The 19,055-nt window shown below is 39.6% G+C and overlaps 1 pseudogene; it reads left to right on the top strand.

The window, feature by feature from the left end:
- LOC136119077 (mevalonate kinase-like) overlaps positions 1–10,425 on the top strand; it is a 53,178-nt pseudogene extending 42,753 nt beyond the window's left edge.
- The last annotated feature ends 8,630 nt before the right edge of the window (positions 10,426–19,055 follow it).

The raw sequence follows: 19,055 nt of genomic DNA, 5'->3' as shown, positions 1-19,055 counted from the left end.
ATATAGCTGACCTATAGCAAAGATAAATAAAATTATATTTTACTCTTATTCAGAGAAGAATCCAAGTTTGTGTTGTGTGAAACGTATATAATTTGGAGGCCTTTGAAGGAAAAAGAATTTAAAATTACAAATTCAAATGAGATTAACAGTAAATATTTGTTTAGAACGAAAAAAGAAATCATAATAATTACAAACATTCTCAAAAGCTGGCAAATAACACACGTCACAAAGTCATAAAAATCTGAAAAACGACATGATAATATTGCTATCAACTAACTTCCTAACATACCTCCATAATCGTTTCATCCTGTAGAGTGTGACTACGTTCTCGTTGATTAACTCCACATTTGATAGTAGTCTTATACTATTTTCATGATGAGAACACAAAAATAACACAATCTGTCCTACAGAAGAGCTGGTCCAAAAAATGTTGGTAGATTCAAGATGGCTGTGAATTTTTGTCACTCCTCCCATTGGGTGGACTCTATTTTCCCTCCCCTTGAATCAGGACGCAGCAAAAATTTATACTGTTTTCCAATCCAGGCCTCCTTCCTCCAGGGACTTCTTCCCACTTGGAACCCATACTGTGAGGAAGGTCAGGTAGTCGGTTGGAGAGGTCCACATGGGGAGAACCAAGGCTGAGCTCCCATCTGATGGCCAGCCCCAATATCAGATAAATGAGACTATCCTGGACCTTCCAGCCATCTCAGTAACCCAGCCAACATCTCATGAAGCAGTATAACCACCTGATCAAACCACAGAACTGTGAGGAATAATAATTGTTTTAAGTCACCAAGTCTCTGAATGGTTTATTATTTAGCAATAATAGTTTTCTTTCCCAAATTTTATTATGAAAATATTCAAACATACAAGTTGAAAGGATTGTAAACACTCGTATACCCACCTCTTTGATTCCAGAATTAACATTTTACTATACTTGCTTTATCACATAACTATCTGTTTGTCCATCCATCTCCCTATTTTTTACACACTTCAAAGTTGCAGACATCAGTACACTTTACTCCCAACACTTCAGTATGCATGTCGTTAACTTGAGTTAAGGCCTTGTTTTTTTCTTTTGAGGTAAAATGTACATAAAATGAAATACACGTATCTTAAGTTTACCATCCTGAGTTTTGACAAATGTACACATCTGTGAAACCCAAACCCCTAACAAGATACAGAACATTACCAACTCAGAAAGTTCTCTCCAGTCCCTTCTCATCAATCCCTGCCCCCACTTCTCCAGATCTGTGCCCCCACAACTCTTTGAACTTGTTTTCTACCACAGATGAGCTTCACCAGTCCAGAGCGTGATAAACAGCAAATCATACAGTACATTTTCCTTTGCATCTGGCTTTTTTTCACTCAGAATGTTTATGAGATTTATTCACATTGTTGTCTGCATCAGGGATGTGTTTCCTCTCAGTACTGAGAAGCATTCCTTTGTATAAATACACCACAATTTGTTTATCCATTCTCTTGTTGATGGACACCTGAGCTGTTTCCAATTTGTGGCTGTTACGAAGAAAGCTTCCATAAACATTCTTACTCAAGTCTTTTTGTAGACACATGTTTTCATTTTACTTGAGTGGATACCTAAGAGTGGAATTTCTGGGTCAAAGAGGAGATGCATGCTTAGTTTTATAAGAAACTTCCAAGGCCTTCATCTGAAGTGAACTTTGTTTTTTATTAATGATAGTTTAGAAAAGTTCCTTTCAGCTTCACATCTCATTATTGGCAATGTCATATCTGTAATGCCCTCTCTGTAGTTTCTCATTTGAGTGGTTTTTCTTACCAGGGAAAAGCCTCAGATGGTTCCAGTCATTTGATCTGGCTAGGCATGCCCTGCTTAGGGCTGGCCCAGCTCTGCCAGGTCCTCTCCAAGGATGGTGGCCAAAGTGGTCATGAAGTCTAGGTCAGCCATACTGGCCTCTAAGCAGGCAGTGTTGCCTTCTAATCCTTCTCCTTGGAATCAAAGATGAGTCTAAATGCTTGATGCGTTCACCAGCGGTCTATGGTTACTGGGTGACTTAAACTTTTATTCCTTTACTAGTATCTCCCCCTGGAGCCCCTGTCTTCCCAACTACAATGTAAGCTTCCCTGAGAACAGAATCTTGCTTCTCCTATTCACTGCTTCATCCTAACCACTTAAAATAGTGCCCAGAATAGAGTAGGAACTGAATAAACAAAGAAATGGATGAATGAATGAATGGCTGGTCTCATTTCTACTGTGTAACCCAACCCTGAAGAACTGCTTCTATATTGATCTACAGCTATGTACACTGATGCCTGAAGCCTCTGCAGAGCAGTTAGCATACCTGGTCTAGGTGATATGTCTTTCTCTGGTTCCACCTGAGGAATGAGAGCCCCTCTAGGTCAGGTACTTCATCTAGTTTAGCAGTATGACCCCACAATACCCAGAAATGTGCTTTGTACATAGTAGGTACTCAAGAAGTATCAATTTGATCTCTGCTTACCACATATACTAAGGGCTCTTCACCTGGGGACCCCCAAATTGCAGGAGTAGCCTTAATTCCTGATGTTGTCTGCAAAATGTTTTCATAAGTATACTTTTTAGGGTGGGGAGTTTAACACATTCTCAAAGGGGCTGGTGACCCAAAACATGCTCAGAATCACTGCAGTAGATTTTGACAAAAGCTACTTTTGCTTTCTTTTATGAATAAAGGACTTCTGGCAGAGCCTGGCTACATGCTTACCAAGCCCATTTCCTTGCCATTTTAGCCACACAGCTGGACTGCATTTCCCAGTCTTCCTTGAAATTAGAGACCATATGACTGAGTTCTAGCCAATGGAATGTAGGGAGAAGTGAGGTCCCAACTTCCTGACTTGAGCCCTGAAACCTCCTGGGTGATGCTCCATGTGCTTTCTCTTCTTTCACTGTCTGCACATCCAGGGGATCCAGGGAGGTCCTAGAAAGGATTGCCTTGGAGTGAGCAGAGCCATAAGATGAAAGAAGCCCAGGCCCTGCATGACCACTGGGAAAGCTGCCTGTTGAACACCTATTTGGACTCTTGATTTAAGCAAGAAATAAAATCTTCATGTGTTAAAGAACCATGACTCTGGAGCTGTATGTAACAACAGCTAGCATTACTCACCCTGACTAATACAGCAGCAAAAGGCATTTTTATCTCTAGTATTTCCTGCTGAAATATGAATAATTTGGCAGTCTGGTCTTTCTCCCCCCATACAAGAAACAACAATGTCCTTTCTTGCCAAATGCTTATGACTGTGACATTGCAATCTGGACTACATTGATACAAAAGTCAATGTAATTCTGCCTGCTGAGTGCCCAAGCACCCTTCTGTTGAGAGAAATCCCTCAGGAGATAGGAGGCAGGGGCACACCTAAGGCTGTGGAAGAACACTTCCTTTCTTCTACAGGTCAGCAGGCGATAGTCCTCTCCTGGCTTCCTAGCAGTTGTGGCATGGGTATGTGACCTAAGCTTGGTCAACTGACTGCTCCCAGGGCTGAGGAAAAAACCAAAGGGACATTAATCACAGGGCTGTAGCAGATTCACAAGTCCCATGACATGGCAGCATGAGTCTGCATGGGGAGAAACCCAGTGTCCCAGCAGTGCTGTCCAGATGTGAGGGCCCCAGTGGCCCACACTTTCCTCCTCTGTGGTGTACTGGTTCTACCTTCCTCCTTGGCTCGTTCTCCTCAGCTTGGATCTCCAGCCTTCTGCAAACCAGTCGACAGCCTTCCAACACATTCCTTTCCTGCTTAACTGCAGTTGATTTCTATTGTTCGCAACCAAGAACCTTGACTGCTGTACACCCCCAACTGAGTCACTGAATCCTCGAGTCAACCAAAAACAGGAGGAGATGAATGCAATTCAATGCAAGCAACACATCCTTGAGACAGATTTTCCTCCTCTCTGATACAACTTCCTACTGACCAACACCATTTTGTAAAATATTTTTTCTTATTTTAAAAGCAACATTTGTTCATGGCAGCACATTAGAACATGTGACTATTACAATGAAAATTTTAATTACTCCTAATCTCATCAAACCAGAAATAACCTATTATATTTCGTACAAGCTTTCTTCCTAACACAAATTTATAAAAGAAAAAAAAAATACAATGATAGTACCTTTTATAATTTTATATCATGATCAATTTTCCATATTATTGTTTTATTCAACAAATATTTACGGTATGGCAAGGATGTGGAGAAATTGGGAACACTCATGCATTGCTGCTGGGAATGTAAAATGGTCCGGCCACTTTGGAAAACAGTTTGGTATTTCCCAAAAGTTGAAACAGAGTTACCGTATAACCTAAGAATTCCACTCCTAAAAATATATTCCAAGAGAAATAAAAACACATGTCTGTACAAGAACTTGTACATGAATGTTCATAGCAGCATCAGTCATGTTAGCCAAAAAGCAGAAACAATGCGATATTATTTGGCAATAAAAAGGAATGAAATACTGATTTATGGTACCACACAGATGAAGCCTGAACACATTATGCTAACTGAAAGAAGCTAGTCACAAAGGATCACATATTGAATCATCCCACTTATATTAAATGTCCAGGATAGGCAAATCTATAGAGACAAAAAGCAGATTAGTTGCCTAGAACTTGGCAGTTAAAGGGAAATGGGGAGTAACTCTTATTAAGGGATATAGGGTTTCATTCTGGAGTGAGGAAAATGTTCTAAAAGTGATTACTGACTATAACTATGAATATGCTAAAAACTGTTGTATTCTTTAAATGGGTAAATTGTATGGTGTATGAATTAGATCTCAATGAGACTTTTACCAAAAAAATGTTTATTGTAGGCTTATTATATGCCATGCGTTGTGGTGGTCATTGTGCATAAAACTAAGACAGACTCTATCCCTTCCTAGTATTTCTTCTTATATTTTCACCACAATTATGCAACAAACTCTCAATAGTTGAAAGGTTAGACTGCTTCCACATTGGGATGAACATCCTTGCAAAATTATTTTTATCCACCTCTCTCATTCCTTTCTTAGAAGACATTTCAAGAAGTGTAATTATTTAGGTAAACGATGAATTTATTAATGCTCAAGCTGCTGTGACATGCTTCCGTCCTTGACGTGTGAGAGAAATGCCATTTCTGTTGATGAGTCCAGTAAAGAACAGCCCATTGCCCATTTTCTTGAGGCTTACTGGGCTACCTGATATATATATCAGGCAGCCCAGGACAAGTCATTTCTACCATCACTCCCAAAATTTACTGAGGTTGGACCAAGCTTGAGTTGATAAGTATAAGAGCTTCCCTCTCCTTGCCACCCCCATCTTCTGCCCCCATGTCTTAGATCCACACTCCCCTTGACGTTTTGAAAAGGAAAGAAAGGGTCCAAAAATGAAAATGTGTTGCTTTTGAAATAAAAAATGAAAAGGCATGAGTTTTGTAAGGGCTGAGACAAAAGATAAATGAGTGTGCGAAGGTGTCAAGAGAAGAAAAGAAGGTACCCATGAGATGGGCAATCCAAAACAGCCTGCCCTTAGTGGAAGCACATCACAGTCACCTAAGCAGAGCCCAAGGCTCTCTCCCTTAACAGAAGTCAGCCCTGGTTCACTGGAGTCCCTCCAGGCTTTGGGTCTTTGCACAGTAACAACTGAGGTCAATCAGTTATTAACGATTCCTCTAATTATTCTCCAAGACATGGGAATTCACATTGAAGTGGTAACCTAGCAAAGCAGGGTGACAGGAACTCTACTCTGCCTCTGTGTGTGACAACAGCCAAGCTGCTTTCATTCTCAAGGTCATTCTTCTGATTTGTAAAATAAGAATGTCCTACCCAACAATGTTTAAGACAGGGATATTTGGGTCAGCAATAATGATGACACAGTCACAAATGCAACGTGTCACAGCATCTCCCAGTGTCTGTAAAAACCTCCAGAGTTACTGTATCCTTTCACGTGGGCCCACTCTGGACCACAGGGCTAGCAGTGGAGACTCTTAGCTGCCCTGACTCCCTCCTTCTCTGTACATGGGAGGTGAGCATTCTCATGTGCTATAAACAAGACCTCTTGCTTTGTCACAGGTTCAAGTCCACTCTGCCTTTCAACAGATTCCCTCTCCTTACTGTTCTGCTTAGTACAACTTTGCATTTGACAGAGCTCCATAATTGCAGGAATCTGTAGAATGTTTACTCTGGCTGATTTAAATAGGGCAGCAAATCCTCTGACATTCCTCCCCTTAAGAGATGGAGATCTGTGTCCCTCCCCTTGAATCTGGGCAGGTTTCTGACTGCCGACACCAATAGAGTACAGCTAACATGACACTATGGGACTTTTAAGGCCAGGGCCCTCTTTCTCAACCTTTTTTATTCATTATTTTCCCCCTAGAAAGCCTTTTTAGACATTTTATCCTACTTGCATTTCCAACTCCATAATATTTTAATTCCACAAATATAGTTCTTGTACTGTATGTATATCTGTTTTTTTACACAAAAAATAATGTTTTTCACACCTTTTCATGAATCAACTTTCGACCCCAGAAAACAATATCACCTCTGTTGAAAATGCTTGGACTAGGCCATAAAAGGCCAGGTAGCTTCCCATGGATTCTCTTGGAACTCTACTCTTGGAGCTTTTAGGTGCTATGTATTAAGTGTATATATAGTATATATATATATATATAAAGACTACCCAGCAGCTGCCATGCTAGACAGACCATCTGGAAATACAACATATACAGAAAGATGCCCCATAAGCTCAGCTATTCCAACCATCAGTCATGGGAGTCTTCCCAGCCCAGGCTCCAGACATGTGAGTAAAGAATCCTTCAAGAGGACCCCAGCTCCAGCTGATGTCTGACTGTAATCACATTAGAGATACCAAGCCAGATTTGCCCAGACTAGCCAATCCCCAGAACCAGAGGGATAATAACACATAATTTGATTACTATGCTGTGACATGGTTTATCACCCAACAGAACACTTACAATGTACCAAAAGCTATCCTAAGAACTCCACACTTATTAATTCATTTTATCCTCACAACATCCTATGAACTAAGTATATACATTTCACAGATGGATTCAATTCTGGCAACTCATCCAAGAAGAACTGTAGGACTGCACTTTGCTTGGGAACTACTGCTCCATGGCTTCTTCTAGCTGTAACGTTTTTTGGTTCTTCTACCCATCATAATACCTGTTTATACATTCTTTTATTCAACAAGCATTTATTAGTCATCACAAGCTAGGTACCACGCTAAGCATTAAGGATAACAAAATTAGTTAAAAGTCATAGCTCCTATACTTATGGAGATTGCAATCTAACAAAGAGATAAAAATGTTATCAATTCAGTTTGATAAAAATTATGATAAGTGTAAGGCCAGAATGCTATGGATACAAGTGGAGACCCAAACCAGAAGAGGGGCAGGGGGAGGACAGGGAAGCCTTTCTTGGAAAGAGTGGCCTTTGGAAAGAGTTTTAAGAGAGAAGAGACACATGAAGGGTCTGAGATGGTAGTAGAGGAAAACCCTGAGCTCACCTCCTCCAACGGACACACTGAATCTACACCTACATGTAGAACAATTCCTCCAGAAGAAAACCTGAAGACTGACTGAATAGCTACTGCCTGTAGAAGGATCACATAGAAATGTGTAGGAAAGACAGAGAACGGTACCCACAGGAACCCCACTTCTGACTCAGTGACCTACAGTAAGGAGGGATATTGCTGAGGAGCTAAACTCAGACTCACCCACACTGGGACACTGAGAAAACAGCAGTTTAAAGGGCACCTAGACTAGAGGGGAAATAAATCCATTTACTAACCTTAGAGCTTCTGCCAAATGGGCAAGGAGCCTTCTCCAGGATTGGAGGTACCAGTGAGCACCATTGTTTGAGTCCCTCCAGGACTTCCCTTGGCCCACACCCACTCCAGCTCCAGCCTTCTGCCAAAGTGGCCTCAGGCATGGTGCCCCTAAGGGACTTCCCCTGGCACAGGCCCATTTCGGCCCCAGCCATACTGTCAAAGCCACCAGTTACAAGCAGTCTATACAGGGGACACTTCCTTACAAGGCCACTCCTTCAAGACCAGGAGAGTAGCTTTTTTGCCTAATTTATAGAAACATAAAATGAAGGTCAAACAAAATGAGAGAGCAGAGAAATATGCACTCTACATAGGAGCATCTAGATATAAAAAGTAAATATTATCAGAAATAAAGGGAGAAACTGATAACACAATAATAGTAGGGGACTTTAATACTCCACTTACATCAATGGATAGATTATCCAGACAGAAAATCAATAAGCAAACACTGGCCTTAAACAATACATTATATTAGATGGACTCCCTCTCTCCCTCTCTCCCTCTCTCTCTCTCTATATATATAACATTCCATTTAAAAGCTGCAGAATACATGTTCTTTTCAAATGCACATGGAACATTCTCCAGAATAGATCACATGCTAGGCCACAAAACAAGTCACCATAAATTTAAGAAGATTGAAATCTTCTCAAGCACCTCTTCCTATCACAATAGTATGAAGAAAAAAAAAAAAATTATAGGCCAATGTCCCTGATGAATATAGATGCAAAAATTCTCATCAAAATATTTGCAAACCAAATTCAACAATACATTAAAAGGATCATATGTCATGATCAAGTGGGATTCATTCAAAGGATGCAAGAATGTTTTGACATCCATAAATAAATCAATGTGATACACCACATTAACAAAACAAAGGATAACAATTATATGATCACCCCAATAGATGCAGAAAAGGGATTTGACAAATTTCAACATCCATTTATGATTTAAAAAAACTTTCAACAAGCAGGTATATAGAGAACAGAACTGAACCTAATAAAGGCCATATATGACAAACCCACAACTAATATAATAGTCAATGCTGAAAAGCTGAAAGCTTTTCCTCTAAGATCAGGAACAAGAAGACAAGGATGCCCACTCTCACCACTTTTATTAAACCTAGTATTGGAAGTCCTAGCCACAGCAATTAGGTATGAAAAAGAAATAAAAGGCATACAAATTGGAAAGGAAGAAGTAAAACTGTCACTATTTGCAGAAGATGTGATACTACATATAGAAAACCCCAAAGGTTTCACAAAAAACAATGAACTATCAGAAAGAGAAATTAAGAAAACAACCCCAGTCTTACCCCCCACTGCCCACAAGCTTGGGGCTGGAGTCCTGGAGTAACTCGGGCTCAGGAGCAGAGGGCCTGTGGCGACAGGACTCCCAGGAGCCATGTTGTCAGAAGTCCGCTAGTGTCTGCTCCAGGGAAAGTCATCCTTCATGGAGAGCATGCCGTGGTCCATGGCAAGGTAGCACTGGCTGTGGCCTTGAACTTGAGAACATTCCTCTGGCTTCAGCCCCACAGCAATGGGAAAGTGGGCCTCAACTTACCCAACATGGTAAGCAAGTGGCAGCAAGTGGGCCTGGGATGTGGCCAAGCTTCAGATGCTGGACACCAGCTTTCTGAAGCAAGGTGATGCCCCAGCACTCACCCCGGAGCAAGTGGAGAAGCTGAAGGAGATGGAGGGCTTCCCCAAGGACTGTGCCGACCATGAGCACCTGGCTGTGCTGTCCTTCCTTTACTTGTACCTGTCCATCTGCCAGAGTCAGAGAGCCCTGCCCAGCCTGGATGTCACTGTGTGGTCGCAGCTGCCCACCGGGGCCAGCCTCGGCTCCAGTGCCACCTACTCCGTGTGTTTGGCGGCTGCCCTCCTGACAGCACGCAAGGAGATCCCAAACCCGCTGAAGGATGGCGAGGCCGCCAGCAGGTGCGCTGAGGAGAACTTGGAACTAATTAACAAGTGGGCCTTCCGGGGGGGGAGGGTGATTCACGGGAACCCCTCCGGAGTGGACAACCCTGTCAGCACCTGGGGAGGAGTGCTCTGATACCAGCAAGGGAAGATTTCATCCTTAAAGAGGCCGCCAGCTCTGAAGATCCTGCTGATCAACACCAGAGTCCCTCAGAGCACCAAGGCCCTGGTGGCCGGCATCAGGAGCAGGCTGCTGAAGTTCCCAGAGATCATGGCTCCCTTCCTGACCTCCACAGACGCCATTTCCCTGGAATGCTAGCGGGTGCTGGGGGAGATGGCAGTGGCCCTGGCCCCAGAGCACTACCTCGTGCTGGAGGAGCTCATTGACATGAACCAGCACCATCTGAATGCCCTCGGTGTGGGCCATGCCTCACTGGACCGGCTGTGCCAGGTGACCATGGCCCACGGACTGCACAGCAAGCTCACTGGCACAGGTGGCAGGGGCTGTGGCATCACGCTTCTCAGGCCATATCTGGAGCATCCAGAGGTGGAGGCCATGAAGCAGGTGCTGACCAGCTGTGGGTTTGACTGCTGGGAAAATAGCATCGGTGCCCCTGGTGTCTCCATCCACATGGCTGCCTCCCTGGATGCCCCTGTCCGGCAAGCCCTGGATGGCCTCTGAGATGAAACCACCCCACCACGAAGCCCCTTCTCAGATTCTGGGCACTGGAGTTGGCCTCTGTGCTGGCCAGTGGGCACCCAGCTCCTGATGTTGACTGGGAGGCCCCCAGCCCCTCTGTGATGCCCCTCCCACTGGCCATGCCCCCAGTCCCTGGAGTGAGTCAGGCAGCCCAGAAGCTATGTCTGTGTTCTACAACATTCTCTTGAGCCAGCGGGCAGTGGGGCCATGTGGAGTCCTCTGAGACTCAAGGGCCTCTTTCTTGTCCTCCCTGAAGCGCCCACAGACCCACAAATTCCCTGGCAGAGCTGCTTGGATCCCAGATGCAGGGGTCTGGTTCCCAGAGCAGCGGACCTTCTCCCTCCCTCCACCTCTGCTCACCTCCCCCAGGAAGCCTTCCCAGGCTGTTCTCTCCAGCTAGACTGTGGGTACCCCTAGGGGGTGTCTGGGTGGTGGTCTTTGTCTTCTACCCTGTAGCCCAAGGGTTGGCCTACATCTAGAAGAGTGGATGTGCAGTTTCTTCTGGTCTGAACCCAAGGGGTTTGCAGAAAAGATGGCAAAGGGGGAATAAAAATATCTTGAGTTAAAAAAAAGAAAAGAAAACAACCCCATTTACAATTGCATCAAAAATAATAAAATAGCTAGGTATAAATTTAACCATGTACTCTGAAAACTGTAAGACACTGAGGAAACCAATAGAAAACAACACAAATAAATGAAAAGATGCACTGTGCTCAAGGATTTAAATAATCAGTATTGTTAAAATGTCCATTGTATCCAAAGCAATCTATGGATTCAAGAAATCCCTAACAAAATACCAATGGCATTTTTCACAGAACTACAAAAAATAATTCTAAAATTGGTATAGAACCATGAAAGACCCTGAATAGCCAAAGCAATCTTGAAAAGGAACAAAGCTGGAGACATCATGCTCCCAGACATAAAATTATACTACAAAGTTAAAGTAATCAAAACAGTATGGTACTGACACTAAAATAGACACATAGATGGAACTTCCATCGAACAGAGAGTCCAGAAATAAACCTATGTTCATATGGTCAATTAATCAATGACAAAGGAAGCAAGAATACACAATGAGGAAAAGACAGTCTATTCAATAAATGCTGTCGGGAAAATTAGACAACTATATGCAAAAGAATGAAACTAGACCACTTTCTTATGCCATATACAAAACTAAATTCAAAATGGATTAAAGACTTAAATGTAAAGCCTGAAACCATAAAACTCCTTGAAGAAAACAAGTAACCTTGTAAAACAGGGTTTTGTTTTGACATCAGTCTTAGCAATACTTTTTTGGATATGTCTCCTCAGGAAAGGACAACAAAAGCAAAATAAACAAGGGGGACTACATTAAACTAGAAAGCTTTTTCACAGTGGGAAAAAAACACCAACCAAATGAAAAGGCAACATACCAAATGGGAGAAGATACAAACTATATCTGCAAACTATACATCCACTAAGGGATTGATATGCAAAATATATAAAGAACTCATACAACTCAATAGCAAAAAACCCCAAACAATCCAATTAAAAAGTGGGCAGAAGATCTGAATAGGCATTTTCCCAAAGAAGACATACAGAGGTCCAAAAGTTATGTAAAAAGTTGCTCAACATCACTAATCATCAGGGAGATACAAGTCAAAGCCACAGTGAGATATCACCTCATACCTGTTAGAATGGCTATTATCAAAAAGACAAGAAGCAACAAGTGTTGGTGAGGATGTGGAGAAAAGGGAACCCTCATGGCTGGTTGGTGGGAATGTAAATTGGTGCAGCCACTATGGAAAATATTAAAGAGATTCTTCAAGAAATTAAAACTAGAACTACAATATAATCCAGCAATTTCACTTCTGGGTATTTATCCAAAGAAAACAAAAACACTAATTCAAAAAGCTATTTGTACCCCTATGATCATTGTAGCACCATTTTCAATAACCAAGATATGGAAGCAACCTACATGTCCATCAATAGATGAATAGATAAAGAAGATATGGTGTATATATGCAATGGAATACTATTCAGCTATAAAAAGAATGAAATCTTCTCACTTACACTAACATGGATGGTCCTGGAGTGTATTACGCTAAGCAAAATAAGTCAGACAGAGAAAAATAAATACCACTGGATTTCATTTATATGTGGAATCTAAAAAAGAAAACAAAACGGAAACAGTCTCACAGATACAGAGAACAAATTGGTGGTTGCTGGGGTGGGTGGGGGAGGGAACAGATGAAATAGGCAAAGGGGACTAAGAGACACAAATTTCTAGCTATAAAATAATGTACACATAGAAAATATAAAATTGTAACATCTTTATATGGTGACAGACTTCATAATATACAAAAATACCAAATTACTACTTATACCTGAAACTAATATAATTTGTATGTTAATTATAACTCAATAATTCCATAAATAAATGCGGAAAAGAAGACTTAGCCAAGAAAAAAGACAGCGGCTGATATTCCAACAGAATTACAGTTGTGCAAAGTCAGGAGACAGTAAAGTATATTCAGGAAATTGTCAGTGACTTTCAGGAATTTGGGCATGAGTGAAGGGAGAAGACGGTGCAAGGTGAGCAACTCATCTGGTTTGCCTGAGACTTTCAGAATTTTAAAACTGAAAGCCTCACATCCTGTGAAGTCCCTCAGTCCTAAGAAACCAGGACAGTTGCTTTCCCCAGGCAGGCCAGAAGGGAGCACCGAATGGTATTAGTGAAGTAGAAATTGCTGAGTGGAGGCTACACAGTCATGAACCATGTAAGCCATTCTTGGGCAGGTTTGACTTTATCCCCAGGACAAATACGGAGTCAATGAAGGATCTTAGGCAGGGCTAGAGATTTGATTATTTAACAGCAAACTGGGGTTGAGCCAGAGCTGAAATGAGAACTAACTCCATGTGCTTGGGGCACAATAGTCTCTTCACTTCTCCACCAGTGTTCAGAGAAGCTTTTCAACATCATGAGATGTTTGCAGACATGGAACTAGACGCCTACTTGCATTTCCAGCTGACACAGAGCCCAGAACCCTGGGGAAGAAACCATGAATCTAATCTACAACTCCCTCTCTACTACATACTGACACACTCCTATATTTTAAAAAAAGGAAGAGAAGAGAACCCAGCAAAGACCATCCTTGACCCAATGTCCCCTCCAGCCACTATCCTATTTATCTACTCTCTTTTATGGAAAAACTGCTCTGAGAGTTGTTCATTCCTGTTCTCTCCAAATCCTCACCTTCCATTCTCTTTTGAATGTATGAGAATCAGTCTTTTACCCTGAAACTAACCTGTTACATTAAAAACGTTCATCCCAAGGTCACCACAAGTTCCACACTGTCAAACCCAATGGTTAACAATCCACATTTCACTCACCTCTCAACATCACTTAATACAGTTGAGGACTTCCTCCTTTTACAATTTTCTCCATAAAGTTTTATGGTTTTCCATGTAGATGTCTTATAATATCTTTGGTTATATTTATTCCTAGGTGTTGAATAGTTTATGCTACTTTAAAGGCACACTTTAAAGGAATTTTAAATTTTTATCTTATATTTGTTTCCACACTTTAAAGAAATTTAAAATTTTTATCTTATATTTGTTTCCAGTGTGTAAAAATAAAATTAATTTTTATATATTTAATTGGATCCAGCAAGCCAGCTAAATTCACTTATTAATTCTAATAGAGTACGTGTGGATTCTTTTGGTTTATCCACTTATACAATTATGTCTGCAAATTATAACCGTTTTATCTATTTTTCTTACCCTACTTCACAGGCTAAAAGTATCAGTAGAACATTTAATAGAAGTGGTGATAGTAGATATATTTTATTCCTGCCCTCAAAGGGAACACTTTCAGTATCTCCTCATTAAGTCAGATTCTTGCTATTGGTTTCAACAGATGTTCATTATCATATTAGGAACTTGCCTTCTAGTCCTAGTTTGCTGAGAGCTTTATTATGATTGAATGTTGAATCTTATAAAATGTCTTTTCTCCATCTATTTAAAGAATCGTATAGTTTTTAATAATGTAATAAATTCATTGATTGATTTTAAAATGCTAAACCAACTTTTCATTTATGAGATAAACTTTACTTGGTCAGGATGTATTACCCTTTTTATATAGGACTAGATTCAGTTTGCTAATATTTTAAGTTTTTCTTTTTTTCTTGATTACCCTTGCTGGGGGATTACCAATTACATTAATCTTTTTAAATCATCAATTTTGGGCTCTATAAATGTTTCTATTGTACATTTGCTTTCTATTTTACTGATTCAATTCTTTATTTTTATTATTTCCCTTCTCCAGTGTTTCTTGAGCTTAATATGCTGTTCTCTTTAGAGCTTCTTGAGATGAAAACTTGAGTTTTTCAACTTTTCTTCTTTTTCTAACATATGCGTTCTGTGTAGTCAATTTCTTTCAAGCATTGTTTTAGTTGTATTTTAACAGCTTGAGTGTCATTATCATTCAGTTTAAAATGTTTTAATTTTCATTATAATGTTTTCTCTGATTCATGAGTTACTTTGTAGTATATTGTTTAACTCCTAAACATTTGGGAATTTCTAGTTACCTTTTCATCACTGATTTCTTACTTAATTCCACTGTGGCCAGAGAATGTATTTTGGATAATTTCAGTCCAGTGATATTTACTGATATTTGTCTTATGGACAATTATTTGTCCGATTTTGTAAAGGTTCTGTGTGTTCTTGAATGTATTTCCTGCAGTTGTTAGCTGCAGTATTCTACATGTGTCAATGAGGTCAACTTTATTCATTGTGTTTTTCAAATATTTTATATCTTTTTCCATTTTTTGGTCCACTTATTCTATTGATTAATAGAAGTATCTTAAAATCCAGCTGTGATTGTATATTTATCTATTTCCCATTTTAATTATATCTATTTGGGATTTACATATTTCGAGGCTACGTTAGTAGGTGCATACAAATTTAGATTTGTTATACATTCTTGTTGAAAGGACACTTTTATCACTGTAAAATTTTCTCTTCATGTCTAGTAAATTTTTTTGTCTTAAAGTCTACTTTGTCTGGTATTTTTATAACTACGCCAAATTTCTCTTGGTTAGGATTCTCATGGTATAACTTTTTCCACCCTCTTACTTTTACCTTTTCAGTGTCTTCATATTTAAGGTATATTTCTTATGAGCAGTATACAGTTATTGTCTTTAAATCTAGACTGGAAATATTTGATTTTAATTGAGCATTTGCTCCCTTTACACTTAGAGTAATTCTTGATATACTGGGGTTAAAACTACTTTTTCACTATTTGTTTTATATTTGCTTCCTCTGTTTGTTGTTCAATTGTGCTTTCTTGCCTTCTTTCAAATATTCAAGTACTTTTTTATTATTTCACTTTCTTCCTTCCATCAAATTCTCACTTATATATTATTTTATTATTTTAGTGGTTACCCTAGAGATTGCAATATGCATGCTTGGCTTATTAAAATCTACCTAAATTAAGACATTACCATTTTTTGGACAATGCCAGAACCTTCTACACTTTAACTCCATTTGCCCACCTCTTGCCTTTTGTAACTGCTTTAGTTTATATTTTTTCTGTGTACATTTTAAGCCCTATAAGGCATTACTACTACTGTTTAAGTTGACAGATTTCAATTAGATTTACCAGATACAGACCCTTTCCAATCCTTCCTGAATAACCATGCTTCCATCTAGAAGCACTTTCCTTTTGCCTTAAGTATTCCTTTTAGTGCAGTTCAGTTTTTGTTTTCTAAACATTTCTTTATTTTAATTTTTGAAGAATTTTTTGCTGGATATAGATTGTAGGTTAGAATTTATTTCTTTCATTAATTTAAAGAGCTTTCATTGCCACTTGATTTCTATCATTTTTGCTGAGGAATTGGCTATTGGCCTTATTGTTGCTTCTTTGAAGGTAACGTATCTTTTTTCTCTTGATGCCCTTAAGATGTCTTTTGTATTTGGCTGCCAACGTGCTTTCTTATGATGTGCCTAGACTGGTTTTCTTTGTATTTATCCTGAGGTTTGTAGAGTTTCTTGAATTTGGGGTTGATGCTTTTTATGAGTAAAAAATGTTTTCAGTCATTATTTCTTCAAATATTGCTTCTGCTCCATGTGTTCTCACCTCTATTTCTGGGACTGCATTTACACATATGTTTGACCTTTAAATCATGTCCCACATGTCTTTTAAATTAAACTTTAACATTTGTCCATCCTTTTTTTCTCTCTGCACTTCAATCTGGATATTTTCTATCCACCTATCTTCCAGTTTACTAATCCTCTTTTCTTCTGTGTCTAATCTACTGTTAAACCTACCTACTGGATTGTTAATTTCAATTATTTTATCTCTAGGGTATAGTATTTCTGTGTAGTTTTTTTAAATAGATTCAACTTCTTTGATAAAGTTCTTTTCTTCTATTTTCTTGAACAAATGAACCATAGTCATTTTGAAGTCTGTGTCTAAAAACTCCAGTATTTGGATCACGCATAGGTCTGTCTTTCTTGTTACTTCTAGTCATTTGGCCCTATTTCCTATCATATGCAGGAATTTATTAAAATGCCAGACATTGTGAATATAAAAACTATAGACGCTCTATTTAACTGCTAAAACTTCTGCTTAGCACTTTAGTCACCTAGCAGCTGTTTTGTATTTGTTTGTTTTCTGAGTCTTGCCCCCACATATGTATAATTTAAGAATGTTCCAATTGCGTCAGTGTGAAATTGCACATAGACTTTTGGGCTCATTTTTCTGTAATTTCCTCCTTTCTAGGACATTAAGCCCCCCAAGTCCTAACTGTCTTGGCATCAACAAATTCTAACCCTTGCCTCCCCAAGCTATCAAGACTTCTGTAAGCTCCAGGTCATCTCTTTCTGCTCAGCCTTTATTCCCCTTCACTGTGAATCAGCAAGTGCCTGAGGGAAGACAGCAGAGAGAAACGTGGGGCTCACACGAATGAAAATTTTCTTCTTGCCAGCATTTGGCCTCTCAAGTTCTGGTTACCTTGGTCACTCTCTGATATCTTTGGAGAGCTTTTTTTCTGTTTTTCATGTATTTTGTATGGTTTTATTATTGTTTTCAGAGGGAGGGGAGGGTTAGTCTATCCAAGCCCCAACAGAATCAGAAGTTCTATATCACTTCTTTTAAAACCTCAGACCAATTCTGTGCAATAGGTATAAATCTCCATTTTATAGGTGAGGAACTAGGGCACTGGAGATTTAAATTATTTCACAAGAAACATCATCAAAATAGAAGAGCTGAGTTTTATTTTAAGTTCCATGTTCTTTCCAATCTACCACTGACACCTCACCACCAACTCTCTTTGGATAACATCTGGAACAAAAGAACTCAGCTGAAAAACAAGGATAAAGAATGATTTCTCTGTCACTTAGCTCTCCTCCCACACAGGCAGGCTCTTTCTACCTCCGCTCTGATCCTCACCAACAACAGAGAGCAGACCTGTATTTCTGAAGTGAGAAACTGTTGAATAATTCATAAGACAAGGAGGGCTCCTAGCTCAATTCAACCTTGGATGAATTGTCTCCATGGCCCTACTGAAATGAAGAAAAATATTTTCCTTATGCAGTAAATGTGGTTCAAAGGGAGGATTAATTAAGTAAGATGCTATTTAAACGTATACATTTTCCTGACTAGTACCACACTTTTAATGGAAGGTGATGCTTAATAGACTAGAGATGCTTTAATCTCTCTTCATACTGACTTCCTAAATTTACAAAACATACGACACTTCTACTAACATTTTAAGGAAGATAGGTGAATGCTTCCATACACACTTCATTTTAAGTGTCTGCCCTTAAAAAGATATCTGTTATTGACTGTAATAGTGTGAGCCACAACAAAGGCATTTATATTCATGTAGATATAATCTACACTTCCACAGGTGTCCAAGTGTAATGTACAAGTGCCTAATGAACCCATAAAATAAAATGTTGCCAACAAGAACTGTTTGCCTTTCCTATAAAGAAAATGAAACTCCATCAGGCTGGCAAGCATGAACTTCAGCATCCTAGATATTTTTAATATGATGGCTTTCTTACTACAATTTCTGCGGAGAATAATATATAGGAAAATAATGTTTCTCCTTTGTGATTACATTACCATATGGAGTAATTTGTCTTGACTGGGAGGTCATTTTAACTGATGAGTTCTTGAACAGTGAAATGGAAGCTTGGTTCTATGACAGCAAAGGACAGACTGACTTATTAAAACTGTTAATTATGGATTTTTACTAGTCCATTTCACGTTTGCCCCCTTGGAAGATCAAAAGCATGAATGCATTTGGAAAGTCCATCAGGAAACATTAAGGATAAAAATTAGACAGAATGGTCATTGTTACAAATGGGAAAATCATCTGGAAACTGAGATTCTAGAGGTAGACTCTAAGAAGTCTTGCAAAGACACAATTTGAAGAGCAGAGCAGATGGGGTATGGGTATTAATGTGGGAACAAGTCTCACAAGATCAACAGCCAAAGTTTTAGAAAAATCACCCAGACATCTGGATTCAGGGCAGGCTGCAATGGATTGAACAAAATTAATTGTCTTGGTCATCTAAAACCCAGAGGAAAAGTGGCCCAAATCTAGGAGAGACTTCCCAAGGAC

The sequence above is a fragment of the Phocoena phocoena genome, chromosome 1, assembly GCF_963924675.1.
Source record: "Phocoena phocoena chromosome 1, mPhoPho1.1, whole genome shotgun sequence".
Taxonomy (NCBI): Eukaryota; Metazoa; Chordata; class Mammalia; order Artiodactyla; family Phocoenidae; genus Phocoena; species Phocoena phocoena.
Note: the sequence above shows the minus strand (reverse complement) of the source record. Positions and strands in the feature narration are given on the sequence as shown.